At 35.6% G+C, this 21395-nt stretch overlaps 1 long non-coding RNA gene across 1 annotated transcript in view; it reads left to right on the forward strand.

The window, feature by feature from the left end:
- LOC146996355 (uncharacterized) overlaps positions 1-21395 on the forward strand; it is a 60736-nt gene that overhangs the window by 35270 nt on the left and 4071 nt on the right. Inside the window, exon 3 of the long non-coding RNA XR_015041911.1 lies at positions 7853-7990. This is a non-coding gene — a long non-coding RNA (uncharacterized LOC146996355). The remainder of the gene's footprint in view (positions 1-7852; positions 7991-21395) is intronic.

Genomic DNA, 21395 nt, shown 5'->3' on the forward strand with positions numbered 1-21395 from the left:
AGATGTTTTCCTCCTTTTATAAGATTTTAAAATCACGCGCTAGAATTTTCCAGTACTTTCTCGAAATCAAAAAAAGAGATATTTATTTATTTAATGCACGCGCTCTTGTATTTTCAATTTTCCGGCTTAGCTTTCTTTTAATATTCGTCACGCGCTGCACTGCGCGAGAAATAAAACCATTTAATTTATAATTAAACTAACATTAGCTTTTTAAATACCAAATTCGTAACACTATTATATTTTATCTAGAGTGCTCATCTAGCACAAAATCTAATCAATAATTAGTTACAAAGGATACAATAAGAATAACTTTAACAAGTACTTAATTAGTTTGTTAAATACTTGTTATTCTTGTTGGTACAATTCATAATACCGAAGATATTATCGATTAATTCATAGAAGTCAGATGCTTTCTGATTTCTTGTGGGGTAGAGTATACCTTTTGCGGTACTTTTTGAAAATAATGTTTTCTCTGGAGCGACTTTTTGTCTCTCGTTTCCCTTGACCATTAAATAATTTGGTTTTAGTTTGTGACACAATTTGATTTCTTCTCAATCTCTATTTAAAACCTTTTTAATAATATCAAAATTTAAAACAGTTACATCTTCTAAACAAATCCTCTATCTAAAACGCGGTTTCTCAGTAATTTGAGGCAGAGCGCGAAATGAGACCTCTGATTAAAACAAACTGCACATTTTGAAAAGAACCAACTTAGTCCAGTTTAGAGTCATAGCAGAGTTTTCAATCTATATGCATTTCGTCGAAACTGAGAACGCATATTTTTTCTACAGAATACAAATATTCGCCTCTTTCCTTCTTTAGAGTAAGAACATTACTTTGAATTCTTGGACTACACTCAAATTTAGAAAACACTAAAAAATAAAATAAACACCATTTCTTTAATTTGATAATACTAGGTAAAGATATTCCAATTTTTTCTTAATTTTTTTTTCTTTCCAAAAATCATAGCTTTAAGATGACAGAGCTCTTATGACGATGCAACGTGAAATATTTTCACTAGTCCACCTGATTTTTTTCTTCTTTTTCAGTAATGCATTAATCTGCGTCTTTATAAAAATAGGCTTTAGACATTTTTCCAAATTCTCCGATTTGTGCTCCCCCCCCCAAATTTCGCTATTTGAGATTTTAATTTCTGAGACCAATTTCTGTCTAGATGTCGTCCACCTTCTTTGTCGCTGAACAAACATTCTAAAATTTTTCTTTTCTCTTTTTCAATTCTTGTTTATCCTTAAACATTCAGGATGATCTACATTTTCATTTGTGAGTTTTATTTCAAAATCATTAAAATTTGATTTATTATTGTCATCATCAATTTCGATTTATTATTGTCATAATAATTTACTTTCGGCACAGCATTCCATTTCAACAGTTTCTTTTTGTGGCTATCCAAACAAGCGATTTTTCATATCATCTTCATAAACACTGCATAGAAAATGATCGCTGCAGATTTTTCCGCTCTTCACATTAAAAGAATCTTCTCTTTGACATTTGTGTATCCATTCTTTCGTCAAAAGCAAACTCTCATTTGGATCCTTTGGTCCCATGAAATAAAATATCTCATCCTTTCATACTTCTGTAAGTGCTACGGCACGTTACTGCAGCGCAAAAAGCCATATTACGTAAACGATACTTTACAATATAGAATTTAAAATAAAAACTGACTAAAATTACATATATATAAATTATTTTAAATATATACATTATTAGAAAACAGATATATATATTATTAAAATTAATTTGGGATATGTAACCTCTAGAAAATCGTCTCGCAACTCAATGAAACTACTGTTTTAAACGCGGGAAATCAGGACAGGTGGCATCACAGTGACGTCAGATTATTGCCTGTTACGTCCCCCCATTAGGCTCGCGTCGGCGAGGAGTCGAACAAAGAAATGAGCTAGCCCTTCTATTTATCCCTGGGATTTGGGGAAGAAGAGACTTGTTTATCTCTCCACAATTAGACCTATTTTGACTTATGCATCTCCTGTCTGGGCGGCAGCCAAAGACTCAGATGTAAACAAACTCCAAATCGTTCAAAATAAACTCCTGCGTATTATCACGAACTGACATTATTATGTCAGCAACAAGACCCTCCATGAGGACCTCAAATCGATACCATCGCGGAGCATCTGCGAAAACTTAACGATAAATTTTTCAAAAATGCTCGGGAGTGTAACTTCATGAATCACTTTAACATGTTTCACTATGAAGTTCTCACCGACGATCGATTTCTTCGACCTTTCGCAGCATGCATACTTAGTGGAAACGAAAATTTCCCCACCTAATACCTAGTGGAAATTTTGATCTGTACATAGTGATTTTACTCTTATTTTCTTTTACTCCAGAATACTGCGTTTCTTCAATAGTCAAGAAGCATTTCTAAAAGTCTGCACATGGGAGGATGACCTCCCACATGACCTAAGAACTTGAGTTCTATGTTCAGCCTTGTTGTAGGACTTTCTGCATTTTTAGGACTGAAATTTCTGATGTTCCTTATACCTATCATATTGAAGAACATGGAGAAAATAGTGATTTTTCGTGGGATAGACATCTTGAATTTGTATATATGTATTTTGTGCTAATATTTGTTGTGCATTTATTCTGTTATTTTGTAACTCTAACTAAAATAATTGCATATTTGCTTTCCTGAAACATCTTCGAATGTTACAATGAAAATATGATTCTGTTTACACCACCCCCATCACGTTACCATGGATTCCGAACTTCAACTTACAGGACTGCTAGACTGTATTAAGTGATGAAATTTGGTTTATTCCATAAGTTGTTACTCTGATTATTACAAGAAAAATTTCCCTTTTATGTAATTATTTCTGTTATTTTGTATATTTAATATTTTCTTCAGCTTTTCTAACCTGAAATATCGCAACGTATCAACGACTACTTCACACCTCACTTGACAAGGTAGTCACGCCCTCTCAACATCTGCAATCCTGACTAAAGGTATCACTCATGCATTCTCCTACTTTCAGCGCTCTATAGCAACTAACTCAGACAGCCGGAACAAAACTTGCAAATCCTGTAAGTTAATCAGCGGCGCATCCTGTGGAACTTGGAAATTTCCTTCTGCTATTCAAACTATTTCTGCGAGAACGAGTTTGTAGGAAAAGTTCCCTAATGCGTTTCAGGTTCAAAGGTGTAATAATTGATATGAGCTTTAAGCCCATCCGACTTAACCAAATGTGAAATGTGCCTAGTTTAAGAGTTAGGCAAATATGTTATAAAGTATTTTGTCCCTCCTTCCAGCATGATTTTGTGGTGTTATGGTAGCACATTCTGCGCGTATTTGAGAGGTCCAGATTCGAGCCCCGGCAATGGCATTGCATATTTTTCACATAACTTAATGACTGTACAACGTAATTATTGTGATATAGAGCGCATGAAAAACTGTTAACGTATTACTGTTGCTAAAATGTAAAATGTATTAGCTTAAAACTATTACTTAAATAACGTAGTTGTATGCCATAAGCAAAAAACTATGTTCGCTCTGCAAAAGCTCTGGAGATTTCCTACCTAAACCAGGAATTTATAATCCGAGGAGAATGTACTTTGTCTTTCTACGGTGATATCTTAGGCCCCAATGTTTTAGATCTGCGATGTTTCCTCTATACTTTCTTTTTTTTTTTTCCCGTGATATTTTTACAACGACATTTTCCCCTTGCGTTGTTCTCTGCTCGAAATTTTCGTTCGCCACGTTTTTGCCGCTATGTTTTGGGTTCTCTCAGGGGCAATAAAATTCTATCTCATTGATAGACAAAAACTATAACCAAAGTTCACACTAAAAAACAACTAGCAATAAAAACGTTCCCTTGTTAACTTAATAAATATATTAAGCCTTAAATTTATTTATATCATTAGAACATACTAAAATAGCTTTAGATATTATATGAAATGTTTAAAAAACTTGGAAGGATGATACTCAGTCACGTAGTGAGAACTGGGATTAGAAAAATGCAAATTAAGAACAACTGATTGAAGCTTTGCAGTTAGAACTGGAACTTTTTATCTGCTGATTGCGCTCAAATATCTTTATGAATTTCCTTTTTTAGAGAAAAGGAGATGAAACAAAAGGCCATAAAGTAAACCTTAACAAAAATACACTGTGATAATTTATATAATAATACAGAGTAAGAACTAAGATAACAATTTGAAAAAATGATACAGAGGCTTATAATGATTCGAAGGAAAATGCCTTTCCGAGTCTAATAGCCCTTCTGGGCAAACGCCCCTTTGGGCTAAAAAAATCTGAAAGATTTCAGAATTTGTATTACATCCAAAGAGGCGTTGTTTTCATTTACCCATACATACACGCTTCGAGAGTGTTTGGGCTCAAAATATTTAAAAACAGCATAGCTTTAGAGTTTCCGATAGGCAGTTCGCGAGCTGGAGATAAAAACATTTTATTTCGCATAGTGTGTTGCAACTGCTTGCTCTGAAATCGTTGAGTTTCTTAATCAAAAATTCGTTCAAGTTAAAAAAGATATGAAATTGGGCTTCCCAAACCATCACACCGGGTGCAGGGCCCCTATGCCGATATCGAATACAAGCAGATGACGTGCGGTCTCCTCTGACACTCCAGACTGTATGCTGTATTGTCGAGGGAAGCAGAAGTAATGGTTATCCTGCTGATAGTCCACGCTGCTCGAATTGTCGACGCACCTTACGAGCTGATACTGGGCGTGCTAGAAACATGCCCTTTTCCTGACTAATTGTCCGTGATGTGGTCGCGCGGTTTTGTAGGACTGACCTTACAATATATATGTCCTCTCCGGCGTTAGTCATGGGAGAAGGTGAGCAATCTATTGATTTCATATTCGTAAGACAGTGATTGGATGTCTACCAGTGTGACCGGCGATATCACGGAACGATAATCTACACTTTCGGTAGGCGATGATCCTGCCTCTATCGAATTTCGAAACTTGCTAGTAAGCATTTCCTTTTTCTTATTCAAGGCAAAACACGATATTCTGAGCAAACTCCAACCTTACAAAGCACCTTCCGAATGAGAAATCCACTACACAACTTTTCTTTTATGCAGTGTTCGGATGTCGTTTCTCCCTCCTGCTTCATCTAAATGTGCTGAACTCCTAATCATTTGCATATCCCAACTTCTTCTTCCTTTCATACGATTTTGAGGTTGGTGTGATCATTCCTTCCTGGGGATGCAATTTTAATGGCCAGCAGTGTATAACATGAATAGAAGGCAGTTTATCTTGGAAAGTCCTCCGCGAAACCAGCCCTCACCTTAGGCAGATAGCCCTTGTGTACTTCGTTATATTCAAGCAAACAGCCGACTAAGAAAATGAATTAAAAGCGAATACTTTCTGAGAAGATTTTTGAGACTTTCTCATTCTTTTCTGAAATGTACATTCATTTCGTGAAATTTTTTTGAGGCATTTGCATTTCAGGTTTCAGAAAGCTTGGCTTACTATTTATAAAATTGATTTTTTTCCCCGTTTTTGACAAATCTTTATAAATTTATCTTTCTTTCTTAAATAGATCTTCATACAATTTTCAACAAAAAGCTAAATCTTATTTAAGCTGTTATTTCTCCTCTTATTAAAGGAACCTATTAAGAGAGAGCATTTTTTAAGTTTTCGCTCAAATTTATTCCTCTTTCAATGAATTTAAACATAAAATTAAGAATTTTAGAATATTCATCTGGGTCTATGTCCTCTGAATTGATTTATATTAACCTGAATTACATTCCTATTGTATAAATAAAACATGTTGTGCTATCTCCTAATTGTGTTCTGGTAAAGTTTTCTTTTGATCAAAGGATTGTTTGTAAAGCATTTAATCCATAATGTTCTTCATACAAAATTTCAAATATTTGAAGAAGGCCTTGAAATTAATGTGTAAGCAAATCTGAATGCTGTAACATTTTATTTTTGACATGCAATTTATAATAGAGAAATTTAATGCGAAACTAATAATGCCTCAGAAAATGGAAGCCAAAAATTAAGCAACACTTTAAATAGATTCTTAAGAGTTAGTCAAAAATAAAACAACGGCATTAAAGGAAAATGCACTTTCCAGCATCTTTTGTGCGTCGAAAAAGGGAACATGATTTTCATAAAGTGAAAGAGATTCAAATGCCGTCAAGTTAAAAGATATTATCTAAAGTTTAGATTGATGAGCGAGTTGGTGAACAATACAAAAGTTTTCAGACTTTGAAATTTAGCATATGGACAAATAATCCGTCTCAGGAATAAAGTGAAAAGATATTAAAATTTTCTATTCAGTGTTTTTTGCCGAATCGATGAACTTCTAAAATAAAACTAATTTGCTGCAATAAATCAATGATTTAATATGAAAAGTTCTTTAAAAAGAATTAAGATTTCTAAAGCTAAAATTGTTATTTTGGGGAAAGTTCTAATTGATGCTAAAAGTTTCAGACAGGTGACAAATATTAAGCCAATTTTTTTTTCCATCCTGAACTGTCGGCTGGAAGTGTATAATAAACTGCTTTAGAAAGAAACTTGGAAGTAAATTTCTATTTTGTAAACGTAAATCTTCCCATGTTACAACATTATTTTTATTTTAAAGATGTCAACAGAACAATGCTTTAGTTGCAGTGGTTTTGAAGCTAATTTTGAAGGGTATTGAAATAAGCCGTATGCTTATCAGGAAGACATCTTTTCTCATTAGACATTAAACTATACTGCATTAGTTTAAAACTTTAAAGTTTTCTGAAAAGCGATATAATACTTGTCTTTACGCAGAATACTTATGTTCTTCCTTTTTTCGTGAAGCTTATGAAAAATTCATTTTAATTTTCAATCATGTTATGTCCCTTGATTTTATATGTTAACAGAAACACAACACTCCTTCTTACGTGAACAGCATCGTAACATTGATTTGAAATCGGCTTACAAGGCTTACAAGTCTACATAGAGCTGTTTTCTTAAGGGGAAAAAGTGTTTTGCATTCGAGTTAGATGATAACTTTTGAAATCGTTGTATATAGTTTAGAATGATGGTCTTTAATTATTCTTGTAGTCTAAAGTTGGTTCATTTTCCTTGACGTTTCTTATGGCAGATAATTTACAAATAGTTGAGAGCAGACTGTGCTAGCCCGAAGGATCAAACGCTGTCGCCGTTTGACTTAGTATAGCATATGTAATCACACTAAATTTAAATAGCACATAATGAGGCCGAATGGCTAAAAGGCAGCTATTTCAAATAGTTCATGCACCTCAAAAGTACATCAAGTAATTTTCTAAAATAGGGAGCAAAATTAATTTTGGCTGGAGAGGAATGAATTTCGAGGTTCAAAATTAAGTACTTATTTTTATATAGCTAAGGTATTGAATCTCAGTATTCGTTGAAAATCTTAATGGTTTCTGAGTTACTTGTGTAAACCTTGAACTACGTTGTTTAAATTGTTGACGAAAGCGAGGCTGGTAAAAATGACCTGAATTCATGATGTCTCAAGCATAGTAAAAATGAATACATTAATGAATATATATATTAATATACTGATTTTTTCCTGAAACAGAAATGATAAGAAATGTAAGTTTAAATTTACTGAAAGCATTGTTTCTAAGGCTATAATATTGGTCTGAGGAACCGAATTGAAATAATTTTCAAAGCCTTTAACTCTTTTTTTCTTGGAAAACGTTTTGTTAGAAAACCAGCATCCAAGGCTTTGTTTCGTCTTATTAAGATTACTGTGATTTATTTCCTTGAAATACTGCATATGCAAAATATTTATCTGTATGTAACTATCAATTTTTGATCGTTTTAGACAGTCGTTGTTTTACAGTTTCATCTAAGTACTTTATTGAACTAACAATGGTGTCTTATTTTAGGTTTACCAAATTTCTATGACTGAAAATGCAAGGCTTATTATCCGAAAAAGTGAAAGTTGTGAAAATGCTTCTATACTCCGATTTTATATAGAATACAGTATGGAGCCGAATGATCCAGATCTTCTTGCTGACAGAGAGGTAGAATATTAATTTTCTTTTATTGTTTGTTATAAATAAGTAAGAGGAATATTAAAACATATTTTCATGGTGGAAAATTGGAAACTGTAGGTATGCAAGCCCGGTTCTTTTACCACTTTGCAGATGCATTTTGTCTTCGAAATCTGTGAGCATTACTTGCGAACCAAGGCGAAAGCTACAAAAATAGGTTTAAAATAATAGGGCGACCGGAAAGTATTGTCGTTTCTGCGCATGTCGACAACAACATGTTAAGTGCAGAAGTGGAAGCAAATCCATGTCAAATACTCTTAACCAACCTTGGTCGACCATCCAAGAACATTTCAAACAGAATGGAAAAATAAGCAAAGCAGGTGTTTGAGTCCCCCATAATTTGTCCGAAAAGAACAAAGCCAACCTATCCATCACATGCAACATATTGCTTCAACGGCACCATACAGAACCGTTTTTTTGATCGTTTGATTAGTGGAGACAAAAAATTAAGTCCTATATAATAACCCAAAACTCAAAAGGCAGTTTTAATAGGGGTTACAAAGGGCTACATCCCGAAAAGGCGCTTCTGGGTGTTTGATGGAGTATTCGCGGAATTGTTCATTTTGAATCTCTGAAACTGGACAAACTTTTACTTTTTACTTTTACACTGCTAAGGAGGACTACTGACCGGGAACAAGCCCTTGCAGTATGATGTCCGCCCTGCAGACATTTATTAAGTCTAAATTAAAAAAAAAAAAAAAAAAAGAGTACAGAGTCACATCTAGATAGGGAATACAAAGGACTACCTTGAATACATATGACATTCCTGATAGTATAGGTTACAAAAAAAAAAAAAAAAATAAATAAAATAAAAAAAAATAAAAAAAAAAATAAAAATAAAAAAAAAAAACTTAGAAGTACAAAGCTGCATTGATACAAAACTGGTAATGGTAAAACAAAAACAGTAAAATTTAAGACTAACATTGGAATTTCAAGCCTGCAGTTATACATCACACTGACGTACTATTATACACTTACTATAATTCCGCACATTACAACATATTATGCAATATATTACTATAAGACTGAAAAACACACTAACATAGTAAAACTGATACTACAAATAAAACACACTATATACACTGTTCGTACCAGAAAAGTACACACTGACATAGTAAAGCTGATATTACAAATAAAACACAACATATACACTGCTCGTATCAGAAAAGTAGACAATTCTGTACATGATGCTGTACTGTAACGCTAAAACTAAAGAACACTAGACAATAACCTTTGGAAACAGTCACAGTGAAATTAGGAATATAATATATTCTAGCAGAGTTAGAATACGAGTCATTTCAAAACATTAAATCCAGCAAAATATTTCAATACATATTTACAAAGTTCTACAACCAAGAAAGTCTGATTCAATACTACTATTATACATCACACTTACTTATCATTATACGACCCTAAACTATTATACTCCACATTAATAGAAAAAATTATTCAAGATACTTAATGGAATACTGTACATACATTGAAATAAAATGGCGAATACTACAAAATAACAATCAATATACAATGTGCTTATCAGAAAGTTGGTTCTGCGGCCACGAATATTTGTTATAAACTGTTGCATTTTGCACAGTACTAGAAACTGTTACAAAACATTTGCACACAATATTTCATGGTACTAGCCGAGAGCTCTATATATGTATTTACTATTATACCGCAAACTTAATTGAAAACATAACACAACGCACTTACTACTTAACAGGTCAATACACTAAGACAATATGTAAATTGAAATACACAGAATACAATACAAAAATTAAGTAAACACAATAAAATTTAAAGATTAATAATGGATAGAAGCGACACTGAGGTACAAATAGACAGACATTGATTGTGGTAATCTGCATCTAGGAGGTAACATGTTCCAGCAAAGTTATTCATGTACTGCACTAAACATGGCTGTCATGCATGTACGTAACATAGGTACAATGGCATGCCATTAGTCTCTGAAATTGTCCTAATTTCAGTAGTTGAATATTATCGTATATAATAAGATACCAAATTTGTAAGGTAAGAATTATGAAAGTTGTTGGTATAGAATTGCCTGCTGTAGCTGCTGTTGACACCGCTTCTGTTCAACAGAATTCACGAGCACAGATGTCCATTACTCGATGAATCTGTTTAAATGCGAGCTTACTTCTCTTGAGGGTGTCTGACCACCCGGACCAGTGTGCTTCAGAGGGTTTTTTTAAATGAAATGGTATCGTGAGAGAGCATTCGAAAGCAAAGTGATCCGGATCACCTAGTGTTCCACATCTACAACTGTCTGAAGTAGCTAATCTGAAGCGCCGTAAATAGCTTGGAAATGGTCCGTATCCAGTAAAGAAATGTGTAAGATGAGCACTACTAGTGACCAGATTCAGACCAACTTTGGGCAAGAAACGAAAGGTTCTGCGGCCTGTGGTGGAGTTGTTCCATCTCTGTTGCCAAATTTCTAACATTTTAAGTTCGGTAATCTTTTTTAAATAGGAAACTGGTGCTTTTAGGGGTGTTACAGGCATATTCAAGTCGTTAGCTGCTAGCTTAGCAAGCCTATCGGCCTCTTCGTTTCCAGCAATGCCTACATGCGCTGGAACCCAGCTCAAGTACGGTCGTTGGGACTCGGGAATCTGAAGTAGAGCATCCCTAATAATGTGGACAGAATCCGCTTTGCTGTTGAGTTCTTTAATGGCCAGTAGGCTCGATGCTGAATCACTCAGTATTCTGACTGGTCCTGTTAGATTTTGCTTAATATAATCTAATGCTGCCTTTATTGCTACAAGTTCCGCCTGATATACACTATTGTAATCTGACAGCCTCTGTGACCAAGTGTAGCAGATAGTATTGCCTCGCATGACGCAGAAGCCGCTACCTGTGCCAAGCTCCGTTTTGGAACCATCCGTATAAAGACAAATTTCGTGCCTAGCCGGAATTAAGGGCTCTATGGTGACTTTGTCATCATAATTTATGTCCGCCGGATGTCCTAGAGAACGAGGGGAATGATCCTCGTAATCAAGAGCGCGGTAATTGGTACCCCACAAGATAAAATCTTCCTTTATGCGTAGGATCCGTGCTTGTCCAGCCTCTCTCTCCACGACAAGATCCAATGGTGGTAACCCAGCGAGCACCTGCAATGAATCTGTAGAAGTGGTCCTATAAGCTTTAGTAATCATGAGGAGTTGGAGACGCTGAATAGAATTGAGTTTCCTTCTCAGGTTTCCATTGAGATGAATACCCCATGCTGAAGACCCGTACAAAATCACCCTCGCTGTTATTGTACGATACCAGATCTTCAACATGTCTGGTCTAATGCCCCAATACATGCCAGTAGTTCGTCTCATGTTATTGGTAAGAGATACTACTTTCTGGTGTATATGATGCAAATGTGGAATCCAGTTGAGGCGGTTGTCTATGATGACACCTAGATATTTCAACTGGGAAACAGTCCTAACTGGATGACCTAATAATCTTATAGTTGGATTCCGCCTCAGTGGACCTTTACGCCCTATGAGTAAAATGTTAGTTTTGGACGCTGAAATTTCCAGTTTGTGATCGGCTGCCCATTGTGCAAAGAGGTTCAGTGCTCGCTGTACATTCTCCTGCAGTCTGTGTCTTCCAGTGACCAAAAGCAGAAAGTCGTCGGCAAATGCCTGGACTTTGACAGTCTCATCACCATTGTAATAATCAAATATCGTGTTGGCAACCAGGTTCCATAAGACTGGGCCCAGGCATGAACCCTGGGGACAGCCACGCACCAGTCGTCGTTGAAGTTGGCCATTTGGCATTGTTATCTGTATTTGCCGATCAGACAAATAGCTGCGAATAATCCTGAGGATTTCAATCGGGCACTGAATTCGGTCTAGACATTCGATCACATCTGGCCACCAGAGTGAATCGAATGCCCCTTGGATGTCGACTGACACGACTGCTGTGTGCAGATCTTTATTTCGGTTATCCTTGATTGTGTCCAACAGACTGGTCAGAGCATGCTCTGTTGAAGTACCCTGTTTAAAACCAAACTGAGCTTGGTGTATTATATTTCTTTTGCTTAAGAAATGATTGAGTCTGCTCAGTATTACCCGTTCAACTACTTTACTAATGGCTGGTAGCAGACTGACAGGCCTGTAGGATCTTGGATCATCGGGGCCCCTCCCGACCTTCAGAAAGAGAACTATCTCGGCTATTTTCATAGTTGTTGGGAAATGACCCAGTCTCCAACATGTGCCGCATAATTTAACCAAGAGCTTTGGGCATGCTTGATGCACAACCTTGATTAAGATGTTGTCAAGGCCGTCTGGGCCCGGTGCCTTGTTATTGACTAGGGCCTTGACTATTCTGTGCAATTCTTTTGGCGCTGGCAGCTTCGAGTCACTTTCAGTGGTAGTCCAATTACAGTTATCATAGTGTTTTCTGATGTCCGCCTGTCGTGCTGAGTCTGTATCCTGTGTGTCATTGCGAAAGATAGCTTCAAGTATGTTGCCCAAAATTTCTTCGCTAGTAGTGCCAAGCTGCGAAGCTGCTAACTGTAGTGGACGAAATACTTTCGCTCAGGCTACTTTCTGTACCTTGCCATAATGCTCTATGACTCTGCTGCAATGGTTTTGCCACGCTTCCAGTTTGCTATTAATGATTAGTTTTTTGTAACTGGCGTGTTCCATTCTGTAAAGTTGCCTTCTACTTTGCCTGGCGGCAGGGTCTATTTCCGCCTGCGCTCTTCTGCGTAAAGCCCTAACTCTACTCCTCTGCTCCGTAAGTTTGCCGTTCCACCAGGATAAAGAGTCAGATATTTTCAATCTCTTCCTTTTGTATGACATCCGAGCAACTGCCATTAGATCATGTATTAATTTATCGTAGATCCTGTCCAAATCGATACCAGATGTACAGTTGTCTAGTCCTTTGAGGTACTGGGGCAAAATCAGCCTGCACTGTTGCATGAACTTGGAATGTCCGCCATATTTCGTCTTTAAGCGATACTGTGTGTAATATATGCTCGGCAATTTCAGTTCAAAGAGAATCAGCCTGTGATCACTGAACGTCGGCGTATCACTGACTCTCCAATTGCTGATAAGATGTGCTAGTGGGGATGAAGCTAAAGTCAGATCAGGCCAACCCTCCGCCCTAATGTTAAAGAAAGTGGGAGGGGACTCCTCAGAGTTGATCAGAACTAGCCGACTTTCCGAGATAAAGTCTAGAACCTTCCGGCCTCTCTCATTTTCTCCCCGTGCTCCCCAAAGAGAACTCGAGACATTAAAATCCCCTGCTATAATGTGAAACGGATATCTGGCAAGAAAATCAGGATTCAGTTCCTGCAGAAGATCATCCATAGAACCACTGGGAGGCATATAGACGCTCGTGAGGGCTAGCGAGGAAGTGTGTAGTTCTAAAAGGATTGTAACTGTATGTCCGGTTTGTCGGATTAGAACTGGTGACAATGGACCATGATAAATCAAACCTGCGAGTTTTAAAGTTGACAAGTAGATTTTAGCTGTGCTTGGCAGACCAAGTATGTATTCCCCACTAGTATAAAACTCCTGTATAAATGAGACTGTGGCCTTAAATCTTACCAATAGATCAGCAAAATTTAATGTAGCTGCTCGCGCCCTTTGCAGATTGCATTGGGCGAATATCATACCTTGCAATTCGTTAGCAAATAGAGATGTTAATTGTTCGCCTGAGCGCGACGCATCAGACTCTTGAGTCAAACTATGCGAATTTACATTGGGAGGGTTCTGTTCAAGCTGAGACGTTCCAATTCTTCTCGGTAACAAGGATATTTCGAAAAGTTGGCTGGGTGATGGAAGTCGTGAGAAGTTCCTTTTGCCTGGTTAGAATTTTGACAGTTAACACAACTTTCTGTGTCTGTTGTACACTCTTTTGTGAGATGTCCTTTGCTGCACCTTGCACAATTTGGAGTTGACTTGCAGTTTCTTCCCAAGTGCCCGAATTCTTGGCAGTTATAACAGCGCTGAACCTGGAAGTATTCTTTGAAAGAGCAAGAATTAAGGCCTATGAATATCCTCTTGCAGTTCAGAATTCTGACAAAATGTTCCGAGGCGATTTCTACCAACCAGTTACTGTAACCGTCTGTTCTGGGCAGAGGTCTTCTAGGGAAAGCAATATCTCGGGACTCTTGAGGAATAAGCTGCTCAAATGCTGTAGTTACCTCCTCAGCCGTGGTGTCCTGCGGCACTCCAAAGACTATAAGTGATTTCCTTATCGGTTTGGGAATTCTAACACTGAGAGACTCTCTAAGACTAGTGGAATTCAGGATAACGCTCTGGAGCCTTTGGAGATGTGCTTTCTCTCTGCAACGAATTAACAATTCCTTTGATCTGGTAGGGCGTACAAGTGTTATCGAGATTCCCAGTTTCTGAGGCTTAATGGTATCAATGAGCTGTGCCCTAATACTGTCCGGTGTTCTATCTTCGTCCTTACCTTTCATCAGAAGTACAGGCTCTGCTTTTCTATGAAAATCGTTCTGACAGTTGTCTGCTGTGGATTTACCTTTTATTCCTTTTCTTCTACCTCTTTTAACTACTTCTGTATAAAGTGACAAGTTAGCTTCGTCCTCCTCTTCAGGAACTTGATTATTCTCGTCTTTTGAATGTCCCGTGTTCTGGTGAGTGCACTTTAGAGTGACACTTGATCTGGTCTCCTCTAATTGCCCTTCTAGTCTTGCTATCGTAAGCTCTTGCTCTGTTAGTAAGCTCCTTAGCTTGCTGAGGCTATTTCGCAGTATGGTAGTATCTGCCTTATTAAATTTTTTCGATGTGTTTTTGGCCGTCAGCAACGCTAAGATCTTATCACAGTGCTTATTAAATATAACTTCCCTACTAGAGGAGTCGGAGTCAGTTTCTTGTACAATAGCGGAGATCTGTGAGGTAGCAGTCGAGAGGCAGGTTCCTGCTGAGGAAGCGGAGTTGGCAGGGGATGCTACGATAGATGCCATGCTAAATAACGTGCATTAATGCTGTGAGGGAACTCAAAAGTACTGTGCTTTTAACATGAAACTATAAATCATTTAATATCACTAATGTAAAATAGGATTGAGAGGACTGAGATCATAACAGGTATGCTGAGTGCTTAGTACTGTTATTAGAGTCACTCTGAGAACACTGGTGTAAGAATGGAATGAAACTGGACCATGCTCAGTGTTACTAACTAATTTAAAGACGATAGTGATACAGATAATTCTTATATCCTAATAACAATAAAAAGTTATGATTTTGATGTAGCTAACAGATACATACACATAAATGAATTCCAAGTAAAGCAATACAAATAAATGATACAATTAATATAGATAAGTTACTTAAATGTAAATAAAAGGATACAGATCAATTATAATATCAAACACAATGTGTGAACTATAATTATAATAATAATAATACATTTACCGTTAATGTACGCACACTGTGAAAGGGCAGAGTTCACGTTGAAGTGAGAAACTAAGTAGTATGCTTGCGCTATGTGCCGAAAACTAAATTATACATTTATAGTTATAGAATTGTCAAGTGAGCTTTAACACATTTGCACTAAGAAAATCCTCTCAGTAAGGTACAGAATCTAGACCGTAAAGAACCTAGACTCCTTTACGTAAGTAAACTTAAGAACTAAACACTTGGAAATCCCATTAACTAAACACAATAACAAACAAATAACAAAATTATCACGGACTGAGAATGTGAAATACAATCAATTATAGGATAAGAATTGAGTTACTGTTATAAAATGTTAGGTCACTTGTGCATGATTAACATAAGCTTTAACAACTAATAACCAAACAAATAAGGGTAAAATGCGGTGTCAATACTTTAGAATGCTGGTGACAGATGAGGATAAATATTAATAAAGAAATATTTAAAAATTATATAAAAAAAGGGGGGAAAACTATTAAATGATAATACAGTGTGCTTTAATATACAATTAAAACTCTAAACACCACAGCATGAATATGATTATATACTGATGGATAGAACACAAAAAGAAACTACGGAACATATGATTAATTCAGTTAATATATTAAAGCAACTATAAAATAATAATAATAATAATAAAAAGCAGCTAAAAGATATTAATGTCCTACCATGCTTCGTCTACTTCAATAGAGAAGAACATGTGTGTAATCCAAACATAACTATACTTAGCAGCCAGTTTTTATATGCGTTTCATCTGTGACTTTAGTAATCCAATTAGGTTGAGATTCACAAGCACAAAAACACGTAATGCACACTTTGCAAAAGCAAAATGCAGAGACACTATGCACAAATTGAACACTTTCATTAACTGAAAAAGGAAACTTGACACTATTAAAAATTACCATTCACACTGCTGATGATTATCACACACATTGCCGCTGATTAATTGGTACCTGAATAACTATCGCACACTCTGCTACTAGTGAGCACAACAAAGTTAACACATTTTTAAACCTCAAACAGCAATCATATTATTGAAACGGATTTGAGATGCTAAGAATGCGTGACCGACTTATAACATTTAAAAACGTTTTTAAGAAATAAAGTAAAAGCATTAAAACTTTAAACTGAAGAAAGGCTTTTAGCAACAAAATATCTAAATAAGATGTAACGACTACAGAGAAGATATGACTTATTTTAAGTTACTGAAATAGTCGCCTATGAATCTGATGGTCTTTACTTCGATATTGGCTAACTAAACTACGGCATTTTCAAATTTCATTGATAGATGGCATCACCGTCACAAATTATTCTGGAAAAATCTTCGTAAGGTATAGTTTCAAAAACACTTTAAAATATCTAGAATAATTTTAGTTGTTCATTTGCCTGGTCTTTTAGGTCAGCTGTTACAAAATATCATTGCATATTACAATAAACTTCTGTTGATCACAGATAAGACTTCGGGATTGTTTTATGAACTACTCAGAATATGGTACAGTGCTGTCACTAAGCATATAGCTTGGCATGCACCATCAGCTTTGCCTGACATAAAGTTAAGAGCAGTTTTAGCCTTCAAAAGAAACTGGAATTACTAATCTTGAATAACTCTAAGACTGCATCAACCTACTGATACGTATAGAATCAACTGCTATAAATCTGGCAGATATGAAATCCCTGCCCCTGCTAATCTTCTTGTTCTTCTGAGGCAGCAGCCTACTGCTGGCCAAGGCCGACTCATTCTACGCTATCTGGACCTATTCATGGCAATATTCCTCTAGTCTCTCCTATGCATAGTATTAATGTCGTCCTCAACAGCATCAAGCTACCTAAATGGTGGCCTTCTACGCTTTCTAACTTCCATAAGTTTGGTAAATATAAGTTGTTTTACTGTGTTTGTGTCCTCAGTTCTGTATAAACGACCCAACCATCGAATCCTATGGCTTTTTATGACAAAGCGTTTAATTTTTGACAAAGCGTTTTAATTTTTCAAAGCGTTTAAATTTTTGACAGATTTCATGATTATACATTGATCTCCAAACACCATTTTCACAAAGAGCGAAAAATATTTTTCTTAGTATTTTACGTTCAAAGATCAGTAGTTTACTTTTAATTATTTTACTCATTGCCAAGCACTCGCAGCCATATATAGTATGATGGCCCTTGCTAATCTAGAAAGCGCAATAATAGCAAGCGTTTCTGAGACTCCTACAAAAGTGCAGTAAGTAACAATGATATACCTAGACTTTTATCCGAGAAGCTGAATGTATGTGTATTGACCAATTGCTCCTACTAAGCGCATGATAGTTCCACGAGCGAACACGCTGAATAGCTCTTTCATGTCAGCATTTCCACGGACGGCTCGGGAACTTCAAATGCATTCTGCATTCTGGAAGACAGTAACATAATGCACCACAAGTTGTCAAAACTCATATTGAGCCATACCCCATTCAGAAATGCATGAAAAACGAGCTCTGTTAATACGTAGCAATGGTACGATAAATATACATTGGACTAAAGCTTATGTATAGCCCGTTGGAAATTAAAAAACAAACCAGTTTGGAAGATAAACTACTTTTAACCTTGATATATTATATTCCGAAACCAGAATCATCGCTAGAGTGAAATGGGAACAGAAACACAGACATAGCCTGGCAAAACTCCCGTGGTAATCGGAAAATGCAAGATATTTCTTAAAGGTTAATTAGAAACAGGGAAGATCTTGCAGAACACCGAGAATTGTGAAATAGATACGTGAAAATGCAGATAGTCTTCAGCTTCCCATTGTGTTATAATAAGAATGTAGTAATAGTACACTCGAAAAGTAGATTAAGAATGAAAATATGGTTTCTGGTTATAAATTAAGAGAAAGAAGCGAGGAGCATTAGAAAGTGTTTCATTGAAAAGAGACAAAGGCCTGCCATGGAAAGTTTAATATGCAATGATATTTAAATGCAATTTATTCTTTTCTGTCAATAAACATGCATATAATTTGCCTTTCGAGCTTTGATTATTGATATGTGCAATATGGAAAGTGATATAAATTACGTGATAACGTTGTTATTAATTAAAATTACGAATTATTGAAAATATATTCAGCTAAGCCACATTTGATAGTCATTTGAATGAAAGAATTTATTTTACTCATTTGACATTTCAGTTTAAAGTTCCCAAAAATTTTAAAGGGAATATGGAGAGTATAATATTTGAAATAAATAGAGACTTTAGAAGCGATTTTCTTTCCTACAAATATCTCTTTCGAAAAAAAAAAAAAAAAAAAAAAGGGAGGGGCGTTATATTATGCGTACACAATTCGCACAAATGTCCTTAAAAACTAAACTCAGTGGCGCAACAGCCCTATGACTGCTTTTACACGGCGGCATAAAGGGCATAGAGCCATTGTCATAAGGTCATAAAATACGGCAGTTCCGTTCACACCTGCGAGACGAGGGTCTAAGTTGTGGCCAAGAAGAGAGAAGCTAAATTTGCGCATGCGTGGATATGTCTCAACTTTCGCGCGCTGTCTTCCCGCTCGATTGATTTCTCGCGTTCGCTCTGCTTGTTTTCATTATTTTGTGTCATGTCTTTTTCAGCTCACCATTAAGTTTTACTGACTCAACAGAATGCTCTTTTATCTGCCCTTCTTATTAGCCTAGAGGCAACGGAAGAAGGTAAAAGAAGAAAAAGAACAAAATGCTCTAGAGATATTTTTTTTTTTGGAAAGACCAATACTTGGTTGGCTCATATTTCTGTACAAAGCTGCATGGAATATTTCTGTATTACACTGTAGTACTCTCTATACTATAAACATGCACATTCATATTTATATATATAAAACCTTCAATTTTTATATGTAATTTAGGAGAAATAGGAGATTCTAAATGCGCCTAATTAAAAATGAACTTGAGAATAAGCGACAGATATCCTGTATACAATATTTTTCCATTTTGCAGGTGTGAAAGCAGTTAAACGGAAAACAGTACTTACCATACATTAATTATTATTATTTTTTTTTAATTTTCAATTAAAAGGAACATTTTTCTGTGCTCAGTACCCCTTATTCACTGTCACTGTCGATCACTACAGTAGTTGGCTGCACTACCAGTATCAATTATTGCTAGCACTAGTATCTCACAACTGGACACCATGACCAGCAACGTCAACTAAACTTGTACAATACTAATCGTTCACACAACAATGTATTTTATGCTCAATGATTAAATACATTTTGTTGTGTTGCCAGCTGTTTGTATGCATCTATTTCTATTCACTTGCATGTAAAAGCCGCACCCCTGAATTTCATATGCTTTTTCTGAAAAAAGTGTGTGGGGGGGTTACAGTTCAGAGAATACGGTAAACACTAACTTTCAGGTTTTTTTGTGGATAATTCTGCAAACTGGAATGACTCATGTGATATATCTCATGAGTAATTCAAATTAAACCCTGCTAGTTTCGATTCATTTTGCGGTTTTGCAGCTGAGGATGGTGGTTCCGTAAAATCATCGAAACTAGTCCTGTGAAAATTTTGTAAATATAACGCTGATTTTTGTTCTTTGACTTCTGAATTAGTATTTATTCGACGTGTTATAGTGTCTTAGTTACATAATCGTTATATGAATTAGAAGTAACTTCAAATAAACTTTTTGGCAATGTTCATTTTATATATATCCCCACTTTTTGAGGCAAGTTGTGCTCACTGTCTGTTACGTTTAATTGGTCATAGCTTAATGACGTTTCTTTCCTTTTTACGTCGTCCCACCTTATTGGTGAGCTGAAATCTTAGCTTTTCTGGAGGCAAACGGCAATTTTTAGCTAATAGCTTTTCACAGAAGGAGTCACAGATACATGTTTAAGATTTTTTAATTTTGGTCATAGCGAGACCTAATTTGATGCACTTTATAGTTTAAATTTAAAAGTTGATTGCTGATTTTAAAGTTTTTTCCTTATTTTCCAAAGTTTTAACTCTTCAAGCTAAGTAGATCCTACTTTAAAAGCATGTATAAATTAACTAATAGCAATTCGCTATTTATTTTATTTTGTGCATTTGCCTAACCAAGTTAGTTTATAAAGTTTTTTCTTGCACCATTAATGTGTTTCTCATTTACTTTTAACCAGCGGACGCCAGGAAATGAAGCAGCGGAATTGAGACTTAAGTTATAATAGATAATTTTGTCGGTTTAATAGTCAAAAAATTATTTCGTGTATAGTCTCAATTCTTCTGTTTTGACGAAACGCGATATGGAATTAGCAAGATTCGAAACTCATTGTGCATTTTCCCTGAAGAGTCCATAATGAGATTCGAATTAGGTTAATTTACCATTTATCGCTTCTTTGTAATTTTGCTTGTGTCTTAAATAACTTTTGTGTTTATGTTAAAATGTTGCAGGATTGTTTAAACTTTAATCAACATTTTTTAACATTCAAATTTGATTTGAGTTTTACATTCACTTTTTATTCGTCAGTTTTCTCGTTATAATTTCATCTTTATTGTATTTAATCTTTTTATAATTGCAATTTATTTTAACTTAGTGTTAAAAACTATTCACGGGAACATTTGCTTTAAAGCAATAGCATGAAGAATTTCCTTTTTACCTTGTTTTCTAATTTTGCAGCTCAATGCGCAAAATTCTTGACCGCACAGGCCTTTTTTAGTTTGTTCTCCTTTCTTAAATTGTATGTATATATATATATATATATATATATACAATTTAAGAAATGTATATATATATATACACACACACATCTAATATATTCCCTAGTACCATTTATTTGGAAATATCTTTTCCTACTGCACTTTAATGCGATCTACTGGAGAAAATTCTTTAGTAGTTAGTGACCAGAAAAAAATAAGTCATATACTTACTTACACATAGCGAGAGAGATGCCATGGTTTAGAAGTGGTTGATGTATGTTTATTAGTATTAATGCAATGAATAAGATTTTTGTTAATGAATGTATATACA

Source organism: Stegodyphus dumicola, chromosome 7, assembly GCF_044657685.1.
Source record: "Stegodyphus dumicola isolate Sdum_Otavi_A_Nest chromosome 7, ASM4465768v1".
NCBI lineage: Eukaryota > Metazoa > Arthropoda > Arachnida > Araneae > Eresidae > Stegodyphus > Stegodyphus dumicola.